The sequence below is a fragment of the Chiloscyllium plagiosum genome, unplaced genomic scaffold (genome assembly GCF_037043375.1).
Source record: "Chiloscyllium plagiosum isolate Xiang-an unplaced genomic scaffold, Cpla_swu_hap1 HiC_scaffold_45, whole genome shotgun sequence".
Lineage (NCBI taxonomy): Eukaryota > Metazoa > Chordata > Chondrichthyes > Orectolobiformes > Hemiscylliidae > Chiloscyllium > Chiloscyllium plagiosum.
The window spans coordinates 60,375,836-60,394,529 of NW_028270183.1; positions in this window are offsets into that span (position 1 = coordinate 60,375,836).

Here is an 18,694-nt window from a genome sequence, read left to right on the forward strand (position 1 = left end):
ATACCAGTCATTGGGAAAGATCCTCTCCCAGAGGAAAGGGGGCTTTGGGATTACTGTTGGCTCTTCAGCACTTTGAAGTCTATCCAACAAAGAACAATGAAATATTAAATTACAGAGATTGTAATCCACTGGCCTTCTTTACAAAGATTCAAATAAACAATGCAAGACCGTTCCGATCGAATCTTTTGTTGTCACCATTTTATGTAAATGTCATACACATTACTGGATAACTTAATGTGAATTCAGATGGATTGCCACGAGACGCAGATGCTGGAATATGTAAAAGATTTAAGGAATGCTATGATTGCATAACATTGTAAGAAAGGAGAAAGAATAAATAGATTGCAGTTTTTTGTAAATTTTGTGAATCTTGTATTTTGCAAGTAAATGCGTTTTTGAAATGGCATTTTAGTTTTCTCAGGGCGACTGCAAATCAAAACCATTTTTTAAAAATCTTGAGTTTAATCGTGGACTAAAATGTGAAAAGAGCGACCTTACAAACAGCCGATTAGTGGAAGATTGCTGCACGGTTTGACAGCAATTCACCTGAGAGTGAGCCAGTGATTGAAGTCTGGTTGGAGATGAACGGAGTTATCCACAGATGGAACTTTGGATTGAAACAAGGAGCTAATTGATAATTGGCCACTAGTTCACCAATGACAAAGGCTGTCTGCCTGCCAACAGTGATGTGATTGGTTCTCAGGCAGCTAAACAGCTTGGGACCCTGAACAAGATACAGAGAAGTCTTCAGCTGCTCAGGAGCTCTCTCTGTTCTCTGCAGTAAAAGGCAGTTTAATCCTGAAGAAACCCTGGTTTCTCTTTGTTTCAGCTGTTCCTATGAGCTCTGCCTTTTAATGAGTGTGTTAGGGACTGTCTGCAAGTATTAACCAGTCCTTCTACCTCTTGTAAATCAATGAGAGCCTGCAAGATGCAATGCACAAATTTACCAAGGCTCTAAAGAAAGTACATTCCAAAGGCATGACAACTAAGAAATGGAGTGGCTGGGGAAACAGATGAATGGGAAGGTTATGACATGGAGCCAGTTATCAAACTTGGTTCAATGAAGAGTGCAGGATTGGGTATATCTAAAAGTAAGGTGTCAACCTGGTGAAGGGACAACACAGAAATACTTGCATGTCAGGAACCATGAGCAGCAACAGATAGACAAGGCTAAGTGACTCCTGCCCCCATGGATCAGACATAAGCTCTGCAGTCCTGCCACATCCCATCCTGAATGATGGGAGACAATTTAATAAATCATTGCTTTCACTTGAATGTCGAGACTGAGGGTGATCTAATAGCTCCTTACCAAATTATGACAGGTATGGATGTAATGGATAGTCAAAATCTTTTACACAGGCTGCAGGAGACATAGGTTTAAGGTGTTATAGACCAGACCAGACTCAAACCTATTGGTGAGGAGCTTTGATTTTATTTGATAATTATGATTGTGACATATACCGAGACACAGTGAAAAGTATTGTTCTGCGTGATATCCAGTACAAATCATGCCTTATATAAGGATATCGGGTTAATATAGTTTTGTGGCCATAGAACAGGTGCAGAGAAAGATGGACTCTAATATATGACAGGCCCAGTCATACGTCTGATAACAACAGGGAAGAAACTGCTCCTGAACCTATTGGTACATGTTTACAAACTGTTGTATCGTCTGTCCAATGGAAGAAGGTGGAAGAGTGTATTGCAGGGGTGGGAAGGGCCTTTGATTATGATGGCTGCTTTCCTGAAGCAGTGGGAAGTCGAGACCGAGTTAGATGGAAGGAAATGTGATTTGGGTGATGGACTGGGTTGGGTTCATGCCTCTCTGTAATTTCTTGCAGTACGGACAGAGCAGGTACCATACCAAGGTGTGATGCATCTGGATAGGATGCTTTCTACAGTGCAATATAAAAATTGGTCAGAGTCATGACCAAAATGCTAAATTTCTTTCACCTTCTGAGGAAGTAGAGGCATTGATGAGCTTTCTTGGCTGTAGAGCTGACCTGGATGGACTGATTGCTGGTAATATTAATTCCTCAGAACTTGAAGCTGTCAATCACCTCCACCTCAGCACCAATGACAGAGACCAGGCTATGTCCTTCAGTCCACATCCTGAAGTCAATGACCAGTTCCTTTGTCTTGCTGACATTGAGGGAGAGATTGTTGTCTTTACACCATTCCACTGACCTCTCTTTCCTGTACTCTGTCTCCCTGTTGTTTGAGATACTACTACCCACTATGGTGGTGTCATTAGCTAATCTGTAAATGGAGTTGGAGTTGAATTTGGCCACACAGTCATGAGAGGGTAAGAAATATAGAAGGGGGCTGAGTACACGGCCTTGCAGGGCACCAGTATAGCGGATTATCATAGAGGAGGTGTTCTCAACCATCCTTATTGATTCTGATCTGCAGGTCAGAAAGGTGAGGATCCAGTTGTCGAGGTGAGGAAAGAGTCCCAGGGCTCAGACTGTGTCGATGGGTCTTGTTTGCATTATGGTGATCAAGGCAGAGCTAAAGTCAATATCTCGGAGTCTGACGTAGGTGTCCTTGTTATCCAGACGTTCCTGGGATGAGTGAAGGGGAGGAAGATGGCGTCTGCATGGATCTATTTCGATGGGAGGTGAATTATAGTGGACTGAGGCATTCTGGGAGGCTGGAGTTAATGTGTGCCATTCCTAACCTCTCAAAGCACTTCATAGATGGGTTCAGCCATGACTGTATTAAATATCGGAGCAGGCTCGAGGGGCCGAATTCCTGACTCCTGCTCCTTTTTCTTGTGTTTGTTCCTTACAGCACAGAAGGAGACATGTTACCGAATGGCCCTGGCAGTCAATGAAGATTCAAATACACAAGGTGCCTCAGTGTGACACTTGGTAAATGCCCGTTTTCTGGATAAATGCTCCTGATTCCACGCCAAAACTCTGACAGATTCTGCGCAAGTCTTCATAATTACAATTCAGTAGCAGACCTGTTATGTTATTTTATGTGTATTTCCATCGTTTTTAATGGTTGAAGTTTGGAAAGTCAGACAGACTGCTGACATTTTTAATTATCTCAGGGCACTGACTTTAAACAGATTCTTGAATCCACATGTTAATCAATTGAAACATTGTAACATAGTTCTCCATATCCTGCTTTTGCTGTTTAATTTGTAAATTAACATTTCCTCAATGCAGGAATACATGAATGGAAAAGGTTTTTCATTCATTTGCCCCTCTCTTCTGTGCTAACTGAATTCCAGACTCAAACTGAAGCTTTCCCTGTTCCTGCACCCAGATTAACACTGTACCATTTAGTTTAGATTGTCCCTCCTCTAACATCCAAAATACATCGGTTCACATCTCGCTTTATTTCATCTGCAAGGGGCCGAGAGATGATAAATTACAAAGTGTAAGGTGTGTCTTAATCTGCAAAGCAGGACAAATGTTTTCAGAAGTGTCAGTCAGTTAGCCATTTTAGGTTTGTTGAAAGCAGCCATTTCATGTTAGCACAGCACTGACAGTGACTTTATAAACAGGGAAAGGCAAGACCTAGTGGGGACTTGGGAGTCCATGTGCAAGTGAATGCAGCGAAGATTCACAGAACTATAGCTGGACAGCACGGGTTGAATGGCCAGGGAAATGACACAAGTCCAGGATGGTGTCACTGGAATTTAGAAAGATCAAAAGTTATGTAAGTTTGAGATTTATGACAGGAAATGTTGTGTTAGATAGGGAGAAAATATTTTAGTTGTTTCTGGAGGCTCATTGTCGAGTAACCTAACAATAGACTGAAGCCCTTTGGAAACTCAGGCCATGTTAAGCGTGAGGTTAGGTTGGTTTAAACCACCCGATACTGTCCCCATTAAACTCTCGCAGAAAAAGGGTCCACATGGGGTTAGGTACAGAGTAAAGCTTTCTCTACACTGTCCCCATCAACCAATCCCAGGACAGGTACAGTATGGAGTTAGATGAGGAGCAAAACTCCCTTTACATCGCCCCCATGAAACCCTCCCAGGATAGGGACCATAAGACCATAAGATAATAAGACGTCGGAGTGGAAGCAAGGCCATTCAGCCCATTGTGTCCATTCCACCATTTAATCATGGCTGGTGGGCGTTTCAATTCCACTTACCCACACTCTCCCAGTAGCCCTTAATTCCCTGCGAGATCATTTCCATGTCTCCTCATTTCCATTCCAAACTGACTCCCTCTAATATTAAAGCTGTGCCCATGGGTCCTAATCTCCCCACCTAACAGAAACAACTTCCCAGCATCCACCCTTTCTAAGCCATGCATTATCTTGTAAGTTTCTATTCGCTTTCCCCTCAACCTTCTAAACTCTAATGAATACAATCCCAGGATCCTCAGCCAATCGTATGTTAGGCCTACCATTCCAGGGATCATCCTTGTGAATCTCTGCTGGACATGCTCCAGTGCCAGTATGTCCTTCCTCAGGTGTGGGGCCCAAAACTGGACACAATATTCGAAATGGGGCCTAACTAGAGCTTTATAAAGTCTCAGAAGCATATCGCTGCTTTTACATTCCAACCCTCTTGAGATAAATGACAACATTACATTTGCTTTCTTAACCACAGATTCAACCTACAAGTCAACCTTTAGAGAATCCTGGAATCGCACTCCCAGATCCCTTTGTACTTTGGCTTAGGACTTTTCTCACCGTTTAAAAAATAGCCCATGTCTGTATTCTGTTTTCCAATGAGCAACACCTCGCATTTGTTCACATTGAATTTCATCAGCCATTTCCTGGACTACTCTCCTGAACTGTCTTAATCTTTCTGCAGCCTCCCCACCTCCTCAGTGCTACCTGTCTGTCCACCTAATTTCGTATCATTGGCAAACTTTGCCAGAATGCCCCCAGTCCCTCCATCCAGATCATTAATATATAAAGTGAACAGCCGCAGTCCCAACACTGAACCCTGTGGGATACCACTTGTCACTAACTGCCATTCTGAAGAAGAACCTTTTATCCCACCTCTCTGCCTTCAGTCAGACAGCCAAACCTGAATCCATGCCAGGAGCTCACCTTGAACACTATGGGCCTTCCCCTTAATCAGCAGCCTCCCATGAGGCACCTTATCAAAGGCCTTTTGGAAGTCTAGATCGATAACAATCACAGAGACAATAAAACACTTTCTCCACATGACCAAAAACTGATTGTCTTCCATCCACTGGTGTCCCGGTCTTGTGTGGGTCACAGAATGAGCTCTGAAACATCTCCAGGACAACCTCATCCTGTAGCTGTGGCTCTGGCTCTGTATTAGTGTCTGTAACTCTCCCTGTTTCTAAAATTACCTCCATTCCCTACAATGCCGGATATATTCCAAAACAGTTCGATTCCCTGTAAAACATTTTGGGATACCCTTAAGATATAAACAGAAAGTTCTTTATAACTGCCCACTCCCTCCGTTTAAATGAGGATATTCAGTGTATTTCTGCCACATTTATATTGTCCGTAAATCACACAGAACATTCACACGCAGGGACCGTGAACAATCCGGAAGGTCCATGAAGTCTCGGTCTTTATTGCAGGCGATTGGCCATCGACAGTAAGGAGGCCTTCCTGTGACTGTTTCACTGAGACAGCATCAGGAATCCTGTGGCCCATTTTGATCCTCACACTGACTGTTCATCGTCTCTGCAAATAAAACCACATTTTCAAGATGCAGGAATGTGAACGAAAACAGCTACTGATGTGCTTCCCCAATGTAATCACTGATACTTTTCAGGGGGGAGGTTTTCAGGAGGACATTAAACTGACAGAAGCACAGAAATCAGGAGCAGGAAGAGGCCATTCAGCCCTTCCAACCTGCTCTCCCATTTAGTGTGGTCATGTCTGACTCTCTTATCTCCCCGCTATATTCCCAATTTCTCTCCAAACCCTGTGATGTCATTAACCAGTAAAAAACATTATCAATGTCTTTACTGAATTTACTCAGTAACCTGTGCTCCAAAGCCTTCTGTGGGAGAGAATTCCTCAGGTTGCTCACTCTGTGTGAAGATAATTCTCTTCCTCCCTACTAGAAATGGTTGAGCCCATGTCCTGAGACTGTGATGCTTGTTCTGAGAATACCTGCCCAGGGGATACAGCCCACCCCCTGTATCTCGTCTGTCCAACCGTTAGAATTGGATGCATATCCATTAGACCCCCCTCTCATTGTCCTGAATACATGCCCAGATAAACCAACCTCTCATGGGACAGCCCTGTCATCCCCGGGACCTGCTGAGTGAAGCTAATGAGCTGTCAGAGGAAGTGGTGGAGGATGGTACAATGGCATGTGGTTCACGTTTGTAGGAGGAACAGAAATAAAAAACAGAATGACTCGGTTGAAAATAGTGAGAAGTTATTTAATATCATTATCCAGAGGGATTTATGGGATCGGAAATGTAACTGATAGTGGAGTCAATGAGGAGGAGGATAAATGCTATATTGTCAGTTATTTCCAGCGGACCGGATAAGGTCTGCTGTGAAACTTTCTCAGCCAGGTTTTCCCTTTCATTGAAGATATTAATATCCCCTTGGATCCTCTGTCACACAATCGCTCTGTAACACATTCTCCACACAGCATCACTGGGGTCTCTCACATTGAGGATGACTCTCTTCCACTCTGAGTGAGTCACTAGGTGGCTGTACAGACCAATGCTGCTTATTGGGATGGATTCCTGAAACAGGGAACGTTTCCGGGTTGGAGGTACTTACAGAGATAGAGGCGGTGCACACTCATGGATGCTTCGGGCTGGGTGATAGCATTGACATATCTGATAGCAAGATAACATTAAAATACAGATTTGAAGGCAAGACCAATTTGAAACGCAGATATTGCTGGAGACAGCGCAGTTCAGATGGAAACCACATGGAGTTACCTAATGGATGGCAGACACTTCAGCGACATGAAGCCGACTGACAATAAAACCATGGTTAACATGTCAAGTCTGAGTCTGAAAAATCCAGTAATGGTGTAAGAACAGGGTGTAGGAAGATTTAAACAGCATGTGGATTGATGCAGGAATTAAACACAAACAAACACACTTGATGCTGAGACCTGGTTCGAAGTTATCCAAAAGCTCGGATTTAAAACTGAGATTGGGAACTCTCTGAGACAATTCCCGGGAAGGTGTGGAGTATGTGATCTGCTGTCAAGTGATGACATTGACCCCTGTGCTGAATATAGACTCAGTTCCTGGAACTGTCTCCAGCTTTTCTCCCAATCCTTGAGACAGGCTCCTTGGGCTGAGATACTTAATGACAGCAATCATCATGTTTATGGGTATGATCTGTCCAGATTATCCCCACTCCACCCCCCATCACCGCCACCTCCCAATCGCCCGAGCACTCTCACTAGGCAGCTGGAGAACAGAATACCCCCAGGACCAGCTACTGGTGGGAGAATCAGAATGACATGAATAATTGGCATGGTTTATTGAAGCATAAGAAACAGTCCAGCATCTACATGGATGTTCATTTTGAAAACAGAAACGTTTTTTGTTTTCTCGGATGCAAAGAGCTGAAAACCGAAGCATTAGAGCTGGAGTCAACACTCTGGATCACTTCCTCTGATACAGGAGGAAGGAGAGACCCTGCTCCTGCTACTTTCCACCTGGTTATCTTGGACAAATCATGGCTTTTCCCCTTGCTCCACTGACCTTTGGCCTGTGCAGTGTCTCCAGCTCATTCACACTGGTCCCCAAAATGTTAAATAAAACAAAGCAGGAATTGTTGCAAAGACTCTGCAGGTTTGGCACCATCTGTGGGAGAGAAATCAGAGTTCATGTTTCAGGTCCAGTGAATTTCTTTCAGGACCGAAATATTACCTCTGCTCTCTGAATGGGAAAACTGTGTCCTTACCTTCATCTCCTTTCGTTTCTCTTGACGTCTGCTAAATATTCCATCTTGTCTGTTTTCTCTGACAGATTTGCATCTCTAGAAGGGATCCCTTTGGTCCTCCATGGTCATTTCCTGCCCATCACCCACTGGATTTTGAGCTTTTGTCAGATTTATGCAGTGATTAGTTTAATAATTCTGGAAGCTGGATATTTCACCGCTCTGTTGAACTGAGCTCTGAACTTGGGCAGAGCTGCCATATAAATAAAGGTGTTTGTGCAGCAGCTTAAATTGCGCAGCATGTATCCAACCTCTTCAAAGATTTCATAGTCATAATCATTTAAATGATCTGGGACATCGAGAATATATAAAGCATATAGCAGCCAGAGAAGGATGAAGTTTCCAGATATGGTGAAGAGTAAAATGACTGCCTTAATTCTACTCTTCATTTCGGGGTCAACCTGCTCCCCTTCCTTACTCTGACCCCTCGGTCCCTTATGGACTTGACTTGATTTAAATAAAATGCGTGCGATTGTCAGAACATTGAGGAACACAATGAAAAAGAATGGCACCAATGGGGTTAGAGCCACAGCAAATGAGCGGAATCCAACCCAGCGAGAGTCAGTGAAGTAGCTTCGCTTAGTCCTGCAGTAAAATGGTATGTTCCCGATTATCTTTCTGGGCTCAAATCTAAAATACCGAGGAACATTTTTTAAACAAAGCAGAATCCCGGTTATTGAGAGAATTACAGATGCGTTTTTCCCAGTGCAATATTTAGTTTTCAGTTTGTGGCAACAAAAGCTGACAAGCCGATCGAAGGTGAATGCGATGGTGAACCAGACAGAACAGTCTATGGATGCACAGATCAGGACATTGATAACACTGCACACAGGAGTGATGTCCAGGAAACATACTGGGAAATAATAAAAATGTATTTGCCTCAGTATGACCTCACTGATAATGACCAGTAGATCTGCTGCTGCCATGGCCACCAGATAGCGTGTTGTGCAGATAGCGAGGCCACACTTTCCCTGGGAGAGAATCGTAATAGCCACGAAATTCACTGTCAGAGGATATGGACAAATGACTTCATGTTAATGAACACTCTTTTCTGCATAAATTTTAAGTCAATCTGTATACTTGCTATGACAGGGATATGTGATCACCCAGTATTAAAAGAATTGTGATGTCAACTGTAAATGTGTAACTTGCCTATTTCTAGCTTGAATAGAAACAGGCAGCCGGTGAACAGCAGTTGGAATCTAGGATACCGGTCATAAAGGTACTCCCAAAACATGTAACATTTAGCAGGATGAATTTACACCACATGAAGCCATGATTCCCCCAAGAAGTATCAATACAGCTGGATAATATGGTGAGAGAATTGCATGGCTCCACACGATAGGGAAATGCTAAAAGTTTAACCACTCTTCTTTTCATTGCGTATTCCCTATGTGTGTGTGTGCCCCCTCTCTGAAACTGTGTGTGTGTGTGTCTGTGTGCCCCTCTCTCTGAGACTGTGTGTGTGTGTCTGTGCCTGTGTGTGCGTGTACCTGAGGCCATTCCGAGATTCTGAAAAGTGAAGTAAATCTCTACAGTGAATCCTAGCATTAACTTATGAGGAGGAAAAAAATCATCACAGCAGTTAAATATCAAAAAAGGGCATATATAAATCGATTGTTATGAAAGAGAAAAGGGGTATACGGACAGGTAGAGAAAGTTTTTTTTTTAATGATCAGTTTGAGGGCAGATGCAGTTCAACTACAAAGGGATAATGATCCGAGGCAGTGATAATCCATGGTGTTAAAATGTGATTTCCAGGCAGAGGCAAATGCTGACTCTCGAAGCACAATGAAAGATGAGGGAGGGGGGAATTGTTGTAAATCTGGTCAAGCGCGAACCCCAACCACCTGTAAATATGATGGGGAATGAGGGGCAGATCCTGTCGGTTGAATCAACATTGTGATGCCCGGACGTAGAGGTAACAGGAAAAAAAAATTGCCAACCCCGGCAAAGCTGCATTAATGTTCCTCAATTATCAACATATAACATCCAAGAAGTTAACTGCAGTGAATTGACACTGGATTCTTTACTTTCAATTGGATTCCTGCAAGTCTTTGAAAATTAATAATATGCTGTTTATCACTCAGTTAAAAATGTAGAGATGTAGGAGTTGTATACAAAGGCAGAATTTTCAGTTGAACTGGGTGTTGTGGGGAACCTCGGGCAGATCCACAGGGCTGTAACTCTGCATTACTCACTCTGGGTTATTTTCTGCAACACAGTGCCTGAGAGTGTGGGGAGGTATGGTCAATCCAGGGGTTAGGGTCATGAACACAGAATCTGAGAGTGTGGGACAGGCCGGATTAATCCAGGGGTCAGGGTCTGGAACACAGTGCCTGAGAGTGTGGGGGATGCCAGGTCAATCCAAGGGTTTAGGGTCTGGAACACAGTGTCTGAGAGTGTGCGATAGGCCAGATACTCCAGGGGTTAGGGTCTGGACCACAGTGTCTGAGAGCGTGGTGTAGGCTGGATTAATCCAGGTGTTCGGGTCTGGAATGCAGTGTCTGAAAATGTGGTGTAGGCTGGATTAATCCAAGGGTAAGGGTCTGGAACACAGTGCCTACGTCTGTGGGATAGGCTGGATTACTCTAGGTGTTAGGGTCTGGAACACAGTGCCTAAGTCTGTGGGATAGGCTGGATTACTCCGGGGTTAGGGTCTGGAACACAGTGCCTGAGAGTGTGGGATAGGCCGGATTACTCCAGGGCTCAGGGTCTGGAACACAGTGTCTGAGAGTGTGGGTGAGGCCAGATTCATCCGGGGGTTAGGATCTCGAACACAGTGCCTGAGAGTGTGTGGGAGGCTGGTTTAATGCAGTGGTAAGGGTCTGGAACTCTGTGCCTGAGAGTGTGGGAGAGGCTGGATTAATCCAGGGGTTAGGGTCTGGAACACAGTGCCTGAGAGTGTGATTTAGGCCAGGTCAATCCAGGGGTTAGGTTCTGGAACACAGTGCCTGAGAGTGTGATTTAGGCCAGGTCAATCCAGGGGTTAGGGTCTGGAACACAGTGCCTGAGAGTGTGATTTAGGCCAGGTCAATCCAGGGGTTAGGTTCTGGAACACAGTGCCTGAGAGTGTGATTTTGGCCGGGTCAATCCAGGGGTTAGGTTCTGGAACACATTGCTGAGAGTGTGGGATAGGCCGGGTCAATCCAGGGATTGGCATCTGGAAGACAGTGCCTGAGAGTGTGGGATAGGCCAGATTACTCCAGGGTTTAGGGTCTTGATCACAGCGTTTATGAATGTGCGATAGGCCGGATTAATCCAGGGGTTAGTGTCTGGAACACAGTGCCTGAGAGTGTGGGATAGGCCGGATTACTCCAGGGCTCAGGGTCTGGAACACAGTGTCTGAGAGTGTGGGTGAGGCCAGATTCATCCGGGGGTTAGGATCTCGAACACAGTGCCTGAGAGTGTGTGGGAGGCTGGTTTAATGCAGTGGTAAGGGTCTGGAACACAGTGCCTGAGAGTGTGGGAGAGGCTGGATTAATCCAGGGGTTAGGGTCTGGAACACAGTGCCTGAGAGTGTGATTTAGGCCAGGTCAATCCAGGGTTTAGGGTCCAGACCACAGTGTCTGAGAGTGTGGGTTAGGCCGGATTAATCCAGTGTTTATGGTCTAGAACACAATGCCTGAGAGTGTGGGGAGGCTGGGTCAATCCAGCGGTTAGGGTCTGAAACACAGTGTCTGAGAGTGTGAGATAGTCCGGATTAATTCACGGGTTAGGGTCTGGAACACAGTGCTTGATTGAGTGGGATAGGCCGGATTAATCCAGGGTTAGGGTCTGGAACACTGTGCCTCAGAGTGTGGGGGATGCCAGGTCAATCCAAGGGTTAGCGTCTGGAACACAGTATCTGAGAGTGTGCGATAGGCCAGATTACTCCAGGGGTTAGGGTCTGGAACACAGGGTCTGAGAGTGTGGTGTAGGCTGGATTAATCCAGGTGTTCGGGTCTGGAATGCAGTGTCTGAAAATGTGGTGTAGGCCGGATTAATCCAAGGGTTAGGGTCTGGAACACAGTGCATACGTCTGTGGGATAGGCTGGATTACTCCAGGTGTTAGGGTCTGGAACACAGCGCCTGAGAGTGTGGGATAGGCTGAGTCAATCCAGGGTTAGCTCTGGAACACAGTGTCTGAGAGTGTGGGTGAGGCCAGGTCAATCCAGGGATGAGGGTCTGTAGCAAAGTGCCTGAAAGTGTGGGATAGGCCGGATTACTCCAGGGGTTAGGGTCTGGAAAACAGTGCCTGAGAGTGTGGGGTCAGCCATGTCAATCCAGGGGTTAGGGTCTGGAACAAAGTGCCTGAGAGCGTGTGGTAGGCCGGATTAATCCAGGGGTTAGGGTCTGGAACAAAGTGCCTGAGAGCGTGGGATAGGCCGGATTACTCCAGGGGTTAGGGTCTGGAACACAGTATCTGAGAGTGTGGGCTAGGCCAGATTACACCAGGGTTTAGGGTCTGGGCTAGGCTGGGTCATTCCAGGAATCATGGTCTGGAACACAATGCCTGAGAGTGTGTGGGAGGCTCATTTAATGCAGTGGTATGGGTCTGGAATACAGTGCCTGAGAGTGTGGTGTAGGCCGGATTACTCAAGGGGTTGGGGTCTGGAACAAAGTGCCTGAGAGCGGGGGATAGGCTGGATTAATGCAGGGGTCAGGATCTGGAACACAGTCCCTGACAGTGTGGGTTAGGCCGGCGTAATCCAGGGTTTAGGGTCTGGAACACAATGTCTGAGAGTGTGGGATAGGCTGGATTACTCCGGGGTTAGGGTCTGGAACACAGTGCCTGAGAGTGTGGGATAGGCTGAGTCAATCCAGGGTTAGCTCTGGAACACAGTGCCTGAGAGTGTGGGGGAGGCCAGGTCAATCCAGTGGTTAGGTATGGAACACGGTGCCTGAGAGGGTGGGATAGGCCAGATTACTCAAGGGTTTAGGGTCTTGATAACAGTGCATAAGAATGTGGGATAGGCCGAATTAATCCAGGGGTTAGGATCTGGAATACAGTGCCTGAGAGTGTGGGATAGGCCGGATTAATTCAGGGGTTAGGATCTGGAATGCAGTGCCTGAGAGTGTGGGATAGGCCGGATTAATTCAGTGTTTATGGTCTAGAATACAATACCTGAGAGTGTAGGTTAGGCCGGATTAATCCGGGGTTAGGGTCTGGAACACAGTGTCTGAGAGAGTGGATTAGGACGGGTAAATCCTGGGGTTAGGGTCTGGAACACAGTGCCTGAGTGCGTGAAATTGGCTGGATTAATCCAGGGGTTAGGATCTGGAACACAGTCCCTGAGAGTGTGGGTTAGGCCGGCGTAATCCAGGGTTTAGCGTCTGGAACACAATGTCTGAGAGTGTGGAATAGGCCCGATTACTCCAGGGGTTAGGGTCTGGAATACAGTATCTGAGAGTGTGGGCTAGGCTGGGTCATTCCAGGAATCATGGTCTGGAACACAATGCCTGAGAGTGTATGGGAGGCTCATTTAATGCAGTGGTATGGGTCTGGAATACAGTGCCTGAGAGTGTGGGGTAGGCCGGATTACTCAAGGGGTTAGGGTCTGGAATACATTGCTTGAGAGTGTGGTAAAGGTCGGATTAATCCAGGAGTTAGGGTCTGGAACACGGTGCCTGAGAGAGTGGGATAGGCCGGGTCAATCCAGGGATTGGCATCTGGAAGACAGTGCCTGAGAGTGTGGGATAGGCCAAATTTCTCCAGGGTTTAGGGTCTTGATCACAGTGTTTAAGAATGTGCGATAGGCCAGATTAATCCAGGGGTTAGGGTCTGGAACACAGTGCCTAAGTCTGTGGGATAGGCTGGATTACTCCGGGGTTAGGGTCTGGAACACAGTGCCTGAGAGTGTGGGATAGGCTGAGTCAATCCAGGGTTAGCACTGGAACACAGTGCCTGAGAGTGTGGGGGAGGCCAGGTCAATCCAGGTGTTAGGTATGGAACAAAATGCCTGAGAGTGTAGGGTAGGCCGGGTCAATCCAGGGGTGAGGATCTTTAGCAAAGTGCCTGAGAGTGTGGGATAGGCCGGGTCAATCCAAGGCTTAGGATCGGGATAACAGTGCCTGAGAGTGTGGGATAGGCCGGATTTACGCAGGGTTTACGGTCTGGAACAAAGTGCCTGAGAGCGTGGGATAGGCAGATTAATCCAGGGTTTAGGGTCCAGACCACAGTGTCTGAGAGTGTGGGATAGTCCGGATTAATTCACGGGTTAGGGTCTGGAACACAGTGCTTGATTGAGTGGGATAGGCCAGATTACTCCAGGGGTTAGGTCTGGACCACAGTGTCTGAGAGTGTGGTGTAGGCTGGATTAATCCAGGTGTTCGGGTCTGGAATGCAGTGTCTGAAAATGTGGTGTAGGCTGGATTAATCCAAGGGTTAGGGTCTGGAACACAGTGCCTGAGAGTGTGGGATAGGCTGAGTCAATCCAGGGTTAGCTTTGGAACACAGTGCCTGAGAGTGTGGGGGAGGCCAGGTCAATCCAGGGGTGAGTGTCTGTAGCAAAGTGCCTGAGAGTGTGGGGTAGGCCGGGTCAATCCAGGAGTTCGGTCTGGAACACGGTGCCTGAGAGAGTGGGATAGGCCAGATTACTCCAGGGTTTAGGGTCTTGATCACAGTGCATAAGAATGTGGGATAGGCCGGATTAATCCAGGGGTTAGGATCTGGAATACAGTGCCTGAGAGTGTGGGATAGGCCGGATTAATTCAGGGGTTAGGATCTGGAATACAGTGCCTGAGAGTGTGGGATAGGCCGGATTAATTCAGTGTTTATGGTCTAGAACACAATACCTGAGAGTGTAGGTTAGGCCAGATTAATCCACAGGTTAGGGACTGGAACACAGTGTCTGAGAGAGTGGGTTAGGACGGGTAAATCCTGGGGTTAGGGTCTGGAACACAATGCCCGAGAGTGTGGGGAGGCTGGGTCAATCCAGCGGTTAGGGTCTGGAACACAGTGCCTGAGAGTGTAGGGAGGCTGGGTCAATCCAGCGGTTATGGTCTGGAACACAGTGCCTGAGAGTGTGGGGAGGCATGTTTAATGCTGGGGTTAGGGTCTGGAACACAGTGCTTGATTGAGTGGGATAGGCAGGATTAATCCAGGGGTTAGGGTGTGGAAAAGAGTGCTTGAGAGTGTGGAATAGGCCAGATTACTCCATGGGTTAGGGTCTGGAATGCAGTGCCTGAGAGTGTTAGGTAGGCCAGTTTAATGCAGGGTTTAGGGTCTGGAACACAGTGTCTGAGAGTGTGGGATAGGCCGGGTCAATCCAGGCTTTGGGGTCTGGAACACAGTGCCTGGGAGTGTGGGATAGGCCGAATTAGTCCAGGGGCTAGGGTCTAGAAGACAGTGCCTGAGTGTGTGGGGTAGGCCATGTCAATCCAGGTGTTAAAGTCTGGATCAAAGTGCCTGAGAATGTGGGATAGGCCAGATTAATCTCGGGGTTAAGGTCTGGAACACAGTGCCTGAGAGTGTGGGGTAGGCTGGGTCAGTCCAGGGTTACTCTTGATCACAGTGCCTGAGATTGTGGGATAGGCCAGTTTAATGCAGGGATCAGGGTCTGGAACACAGTGCCTGAGAGTGTGGGTTTGGCTGGGTCAGTCCAGGGTTAACTCTGGATCACAGTACCTGAGGTTGTGGGATAGGCCATTTTAATGCAGGGGTCAGGGTCTGGAACACAGTATCTGAGAGTGTGGAATAGGCCGGTTTAATGCACGGGTTAGAGTCTGGAACACAGTGCCTGGGAGTGTGGGATAGGCCCATTGGCTCCAGGGGCTAGGGTATGAAAGACAGTGCCTGAGAGCGTGGGGTAGGCCGGGTCAATCCAGGTGTTAAGGCCTGGAAGAAAGTGCCTGAGAGCGTGGGATAGGTCGGATTAATCCAGGAGTTAGGGTCTGGAACACAGGGCCTGAGAGTGTGGGTTAGGCTGGGTCAATCCAGGGTTAACTCTGGACCACAGTGCCTGAGGTTGTAGGAAAAGCCAGTTTAATGCAGGGGTCAGGGTCTGGAAGACAGTGCCTGAGAGTGTGGGGTAGGCCAGGTCAATCCAGGTGTTAAAGTCTGGATCACAGTGCCTGAGGTTGTGGGATAGACCAGTTTAATGCAGGGGTCAGGGTCTGGAACACATTGTCTGAGAGTGTGGGTGAGGCCAGATTCATCCGGGGGTTAGGATCTCGAACACAGTGCCTGAGAGTGTATGGGAGGCTGGTTTAATGCAGTGGTAAGGGTCTGGAACTCTGTGCCTGAGAGTGTGGGAGAGGCTGGATTAATCCAGGGGTTAGGGTCTGGAACACAGTGCCTGAGAATGTGATTTAGGCCAGGTCAATCCAGGGGTTAGGTTCTGGAACACAGTGCCTGAGAGTGTGATTTTGGCCGGATCAATCCAGGGGTTAGGTTCTGGAACACAGTGCCTGAGAGTGTGGGGAGGCTGAGTCAATCCAGGTGTTAGGGTCTGGGACACATTGCTGAGAGTGTGGGATAGGCCGGGTCACTCCAGGAGTTTGGTTCTGGAATACAGTGCCTGAGAGTGTTGGATAGGCCAGATTACTCCAGGGGTTAGGGTCTGGAAAACAGTGCCTGAGAGTGTGGGGTAGGCCGTGTCAATCCAGGGGTTAGGGTCTGGAACAATGTGCCTGAGAGCGTGTGGTAGGCCGGATTAATCCAGGGGTTAGGGTCTGGAACAAAGTGCCTGAGAGCGTGGGATAGGCCGGATTACTCCAGGGGTTAGGGTCTGGAACACAGTATCTGAGAGTGTGGGCTAGGCCAGATTACTCCAGGGTTTAGGGTCTGGGCTAGGCTGGGTCATTCCAGGAATCATGGTCTGGAACACAATGCCTGAGAGTGTGTGGGAGGCTCATTTAATGCAGTGGTATGGGTCTGGAATACAGTGCCTGAGAGTGTGGGGTAGGCCGGATTACTCAAGGGGTTAGGGTCTGGAATACATTGCTTGAGAGTGTGGTAAAGGTCGGATTAATCCAGGAGTTAGGGTCTGGAACACGGTGCCTGAGAGAGTGGGATAGGCCGGGTCAATCCAGGGATTGGCCTCTGGAAGACAGTGCCTGAGAGTGTGGGATAGGCCAGATTACTCCAGGGTTTAGGGTCTTGATCACAGTGCTTAAGAATGTGGGATAGGCCGGATTAATCCAGGGGTTAGGGTCTGGAACACAGTGCCTAAGTCTGTGGGATAGGCTGGATTACTCCGGGGTTAGGGTCTGGAACACAGTGCCTGAGAGTGTGGGATAGGCTGAGTCAATCCAGGGTTAGCTTTGAAACACAGTGCCTGAGAGTGTGGGGGAGGCCAGGTCAATCCAGGGGTGAGGGTCTGTAGCAAAGTGCCTGAGAGTGTGGGGTAGGCCGGGTCAATCCAGGAGTTCGGGCCTGGACACCGGTGCCTGAGAGAGTGGGATAGGCCAGATTACTCCAGGGTTTAGGGTCTTGATCACAGTGCATAAGAATGTGGGATAGGCCGGATTAATTCAGGGGTTAGGATCTGGAATACAGTGCCTGAGAGTGTGGGATAGGCCGGATTAATTCAGTGTTTATGGTCTAGAACACAATACCTGAGAGTGTAGGTTAGGCCGGATTAATCCACGGGTTAGGGTCTGGAACACAGTGTCTGAGAGAGTGGGTTAGGACGGGTAAATCCTGGGGTTAGGGTCTGGAACACAATGCCCGAGAGTGTGGGGAGGCTGGGTCAATCCAGCGGTTAGGGTCTGGAACACAGTGCCTGAGAGTGTAGGGAGGCTGGGTCAATCCAGCGGTTAGGGTCTGGAACACAGTGCCTGAGATTGTGGGGAGGCATGTTTAATGCTGGGGTTAGGGTCTGGAACACAGTGCTTGATTGAGTGGGATAGGCAGGATTAATCCAGGGGTTAGGGTGTGGAAAAGAGTGCTTGAGAGTGTGGAATAGGCCAGATTACTCCACGGGTTAGGGTCTGGAATGCAGTGTCTGAGAGTGTGGGATAGGCCGGGTCAATCCAGGCTTTGGGGTCTGGAACACAGTGCCTGGGAGTGTGGGATAGGCCGGATTAGTCCAGGGGCTAGGGTCTAGAAGACAGTGCCTGAGTGTGTGGGGTAGGCCATGTCAATCCAGGTGTTAAAGTCTGGATCAAAGTGCCTGAGAATGTGGGATAGGCCAGATTAATCTCGGGGTTAAGGTCTGGAACACAGTGCCTGAGAGTGAGGGTTAGGCTGGGTCAATCCAGGGTTACTCTGGATCACAGTGCCTGAGATTGTGGGATAGGCCAGTTTAATGCAGGGATCAGGGTCTGGAACACAGTGCCTGAGAGTGTGGGTTTGGCTGGGTCAGTCCAGGGTTAACTCTGGATCACAGTGCCTGAGGTTGTGGGATAGGCCATTTTAATGCAGGGGTCAGGGTCTGGAACACAGTATCTGAGAGTGTGGAATAGGCCGGTTTAATGCACGGGTTAGAGTCTGGAACACAGTGCCTGGGAGTGTGGGATAGGCCCATTGGCTCCAGGGGCTAGGGTATGAAAGACAGTGCCTGAGAGCGTGGGGTAGGCCGGGTCAATCCAGGTGTTAAGGCCTGGAAGAAAGTGCCTGAGAGCGTGGGATAGGTCGGATTAATCCAGGAGTTAGGGTCTGGAACACAGGGCCTGAGAGTGTGGGTTAGGCTGGGTCAATCCAGGGTTAACTCTGGACCACAGTGCCTGAGGTTGTAGGAAAAGCCAGTTTAATGCAGGGGTCAGGGTCTGGAAGACAGTGCCTGAGAGTGTGGGGTAGGCCAGGTCAATCCAGGTGTTAAAGTCTGGATCACAGTGCCTGAGGTTGTGGGATAGACCAGTTTAATGCAGGGGTCAGGGTCTGGAACAC